Here is a 4,902-nt window from a genome sequence, read left to right on the forward strand (position 1 = left end):
GCTATCATTAAATAGCCAGTTGTCCCTTACTTGTGCTGTGCTCCCTAGTGCTGCTTCATCCCTTCCTTGGGTTTGTTTTCCTGTTTCTGAGCACCTGTTGTTTCTTATTTTTAGACTAAGGCAGGCCCTCTTGTGCTTCATGCTCCCTCGTGGGGTCTCAGGTGGCCTGGGGGGTTCATTTGGGCTGCTGCAGTGAGGGGAATGAGGCTGTTGTGGCAGCTAAACGACTCTTGGCACGTCTACGTGAGGCACTTACTCTGCAGTAGCCTAATAACACTGTGCAGCAGCGTGCCGGTCAACAACTGCTAATACGCTATTGCACAGTCTTATTAGGCTACTGCGCAGTAAACATCCCCCAAAATAATTGCACGGAACTACTTACTGTGCAGTAACTAAGGTTCATTAATGAAGGTGGGGACGCGCCCCTGGTAAGCTCCGTGGCCATGCCCGGGGCTCTGTGCACTCCGCAGGCAGAACGTGCCCCAAAGGGGGCTGGGAGACTGGCGCACTGGGCACCTGTCTAGTGACGTAACTAGAACACGGGGGCGGGGCTTCTCCCGCCGCCGGCCTTCAGCTCTTACCGGAAGTCCCCCGCGCTGCCGGGATCGCGGCGTTTGCGATCCGGAAGCACTGGCAGCAGAGTATGGGGCGGGGCGCGTGAGGCGGAGCCGGGGCTGCCAGCGGGCAGGTGAGCGCGGCGGGCGGGCTCCGCTGTCACCCGGCCCCGTCCTGCTTTGCCCAGCATGCTCTGTCCGTGGGGGTCTGAGCCGTCTCCAAGACCCCGCCCGGGGCCCCCGGGGGTGGCGGTGGGGGAGGCGGGCCGGGGCCAGCAGCAGCCCGGGGCTGGATAGGATCGACTGCCCCCGCGGCGCGCCCCCCGAGCCAGGTCATCCCGCACCCTCCGCTCCCCGGGCTGCAACAGCTCGCCCGGACTCCCTCACTGTCCCTTCAGCCCAAATAATTGCCCACCCTTGGTGAAAAGGTTCCGGCCCTCGCTGTACTAAATGTGCTGTGTGCACACATGAAAGCCTGGGCTGTAGACTCCTACATGTGCTTAAGTTAAAAATGAGCAAGTTGACCCTTTGAGGGCAAGGCCCATGATGATAGTGAGGTGAAGATCCATGACAATAGTACCATATTTACTTAATTTTAAGACAAGGTTTATTTCCCCATTTAACAAAGGGAGAAAAGCTCTTCATCTTTCAATCAAGTCTGAGAACCTACCTCGGTTGGATCATAGCTGCAGCTGCCTCTGCACCTTGCCATCTCTCTTCTGCAGCCTCTTTCTCCTGCCTGCCCCCTCCTTGCAGCCTCTGTTCCCCCACCTGCCTCTCTCCTTCCCTCCCTTTGCTTTGTATTGGCAATCTCCTGATTAGGGCCCCAGTATGGCCCCATGGCAGCAACAGGCAGCCCCCAGCTACAGGGGCTGGGCTGGGGCTGTGGTCCCTGTGTCAGGCTGGACTAACCATTGGTAGAACTGTGGTAGTGACCTGTCAGTGCAGAGTGAGCTTATGAGGCAGAGAGGGGAGCAGAGTCTGGGAAGGAGGGGGAAATCAAGGCTGGGGGAGGGGCCAAGCTGCTTGACCACCCCATACCACCTGCCTCCCTATTGCCTGCCCTCCTGTGGCAGTGGGGTGGGGGGATGAATTAAAGATGGCCCTCCAGTAATTAGATTCTGGACATGGACAGTTGTAACACATTTATACATTTTCCATGTATAGAATCTAATTATTAGGGGGGGGTGTTAAATTCAGAATTGTATTAGATTCAAGTAAATATGGTAAACTGCTGCACTAAAGAATTGCCAGTCTAAATAAACAACAGGCTAACTTGGAGATGGGAGAGAGACCTAGGGCTGTCTGTGAGGAGTTACACCTCAGAAACATTGCAAGTTGCTTTTGGTTACATAAGAAATCTGTAGCAGACTGGAACTGAAGACTTGTTTTGAACTAGAAGTCAGTGTCTTACTCATGAGGACCTTCCCTCCCACTTTCTCTTTTTTGCAACCTGCCTTTTAATAACTCAGGGTTTTGTATATCAGTAAAGCAGGAAGATGTAATTTAGGGTCTATTGGGAAATGTAATATATTTTAATTTCAAACATCTGGAAATTAGAGTATAATCATTCTATTAAGTTATCCTTTTTTGGCATGAGTGTTTTTTACATCAAAATTGATATAGCACAGGCACAGCAGTAGATGGTATAAGATATCCATGTAACTTACTGCTTTTGCTCTTTCCCCTCTTCACCTTGGTGTCTGCCATAGTTTGTCCCTTGTTGTTCCAGGAAGGAGTGTATGCTAGAAAACTCTTGTCTCCTTCAATCAGAGTATATAGTAGCGTTTGCTCAGAATGACATACAAAAAACTAGAGCTCTTGGTTCCAAAATGATACCTTTTATTAGACCAACTGGAAAACGGCAAGAAAATTGTCCTTTTCTGCAAGCTTTTGGCATCAAAGTCCCTTTGTCAGGCTCTGGGAAAAGTATAGATGGTAAAAAGTCCCCATAGGTAGGAAATAAACTTCATTTTTGCACAGAAGGAGCTGAAGATGGAAGGCTGTCCCTCTGGGTCCATGAGAGTGTCTTTGTGAGCTGTGTTGAGTAGCTTTTTGATGTGCTGATCAGATAGAATTCCTTCCTTTTGCTCAGAATAGCATTTATGGGTGGGTTAACCCACTGAGTCAGCAGTTTTCCATTTTCTTCATTGACTTTTTTTTCCTCAAAGATGAAAAAACTAACTTGGCTGGAACATCCAGAAAGCACTTTTAAACCACAAGTTATTTTTTAAAGTAGAAAAAGACTGCATAACTATATGGAGGCTTTGTATGGCATAACTTTGCCCGCCCTTGTGTTTAACTGTTATCTCTGGCTGTGTTAATTAATTGCACAGTGTTTTTTTATTAGCTTCCTTATTGGTTCTATTAAGACTATCAGGACTTGGTCCTTTAATTGGATTTATTTTGGCAGGTTTCAGGTTCTATTCAGAATCTTGGTGACTGCATCGGGACTGGCTCGGTGCTGGTGTCCACCCTTGTAGGCTTAATTGCAGGACTGTAGCAGTCATATCTGTATAGGTATATACAGACTGTTTAAAGGATGATAACATGTTTCTGTTAACTTTTTTCTCTGACTATATGGAAGAGTGTTCATATATGAGAGATGTGATGTAGGAAGTGAGCATTTTATCGGTATGAGGTCTGTTGTAAAACAGTAGCCTTGAGAATCTTCCCTGTTGCATCACTCTGGCAAAAGCAGCTGGCCAAATGGCAGCTGTATGAATAGGGACCTGCTCAAATCAGGATTTTTGTGAAATCAAACAATTGCCGCAAAACCCATTGGGGCAGGAGGGAGCTTACTGAAAAATAAAATACTGGCTCCCCAGTAGGAACCAGCAGTTGTCCTGGTCACCCAGCACAGCATGAAGAGGGCTGCTGCCCCCACCCCTTGCTGTTGATTGGTCGAGAGGGCTGCCTGTTGTGCAGCCCCATCCTTCAACAATCAGTCATAAGAGGAGCGGGGCTGCATGACAGCTCTCTCCACCAATTGGCAGTGTGTGTGGAGTTGGGGGACAGGGACTGGGGCCTTTCCACCAATCAGAGGCATGGTAGGGGAGTGTGCCCCTACAATAAACCTGCAAAAATGGTGACTGACCCACTGATATGACCAGGAAATCAGCTGGCCACCTCTCTGAGTTAACTAGATCCCTATGCATGAAGCAGCAGAATAACAAGGAGGAGGATGTGGAAAAGTTAGAGAGGGCCCAGAGGTGGGTGACAAAAATGATAAAGGGCAAGTCAGACAAGGAGAGGCTGAAGGAAATAGTTCAGCTTGTGGAAAAGGTGCTAAAGAGGGTATATGGTAGTTGTTTTCAAATACCTGAAGGTCTGCCATAAAGAAAAGGGAAAACACCTTTTTTCTCTTGCTGTAGATATTGGACATGGACCAGTGGTGGAATGACCTATGCTGCTGAAGTCGCAGCAAATAGGCTTAGGTTGGATATCAGGAAAAATGTCTTTGCTGACAGAACAGTGAGGCTGCAGAATAGACTGCCTAGGGAAGTTGTGGACTCTCCATCACTGGAGGTGTTCAAGAGGAGGTTGGACAGGCATTGGTCAAGGATGATCTAGGGATAACTGTGCCTATATTCTGCTTTGGGTATTTCCCATGCTTTTAGGCTTTGCTTGCTGCTGAGTTTTACCCCATGGTCAGATTCATATGGCCTGTAGGGGATTTTGACTTCCTCTGTAGCGGGGATGTGGCCCTCTTCCTGGGATCTCTTCAGTGTATTTTTAACAACCTTTGCAGCAGCAGAATGTTGTTTTCTGTGGTCCCCTGCTTTACCTGTGGCAAGTTAGGATGTTGCGTCTTGTGTTGCATCAGGGTTGACTGTGTAATTTGGCTAAGAGGTTAGGCAGTGGATTTGTACCAGATGGTTTGGATAGGGATGATCCTGCCTCAAGCAGGGGGTTGGACTCAATGACCTCTCAAGGTTCCTTCTGGCCCTATTTTTCTATGTTTCTATGATTGATCAGTAGAATTTTGTGTTTTTATATAGAAAATCATCGCTGTGTAGTAGAACATTCCAAACAAGTAGCTTTCAAAGTCTTCCGTTGTTCCCAGGCTCACTGAGTGAGGTGACCCATGGGATCTGCTGTGAACACATTTGCTCTTTACTTATTGTTATAAATGATAATATTTCCAGTGTCCTAGGCTTTATTTTGTAAAAGTTATCTAAGGGCAAACTTCAAATCTGACTTCAGTGGACAAATATTTTACCAGCACTAGAGATGGTAAACAGCTTGTTAGCAATGTTAGAAACAGACAGAAACTTGAACTGCCTTCTTTGTCCTCAGATTTCTCATATGTGTAGTTTGCAGAACATAAATGGAAGTGGGGGAAAGA

The 4,902-nt window shown here is 47.6% G+C and overlaps 1 protein-coding gene across 5 annotated transcripts in view; it reads left to right on the forward strand.

Moving 5' to 3' along the window:
* Positions 1–557: 557 nt before the first annotated feature.
* The window catches only part of TTLL1 (tubulin tyrosine ligase like 1), a 30,168-nt gene continuing 25,823 nt past the window's right edge, over positions 558–4,902 (forward strand). For 3 of the 5 annotated variants that reach the window (XM_025213200.1, XM_025213202.1, XM_006031533.3), the window contains exon 1: positions 558–688. The gene's annotated coding sequence lies outside the window, so the exon portion shown is untranslated. The other 2 variants (XM_025213201.1, XM_014523621.2) reach the window with 2 other exon arrangements.

The sequence above is a fragment of the Alligator sinensis genome, unplaced genomic scaffold (assembly GCF_000455745.1).
Source record: "Alligator sinensis unplaced genomic scaffold, ASM45574v1 scaffold292_1, whole genome shotgun sequence".
Taxonomy (NCBI): Eukaryota; Metazoa; Chordata; order Crocodylia; family Alligatoridae; genus Alligator; species Alligator sinensis.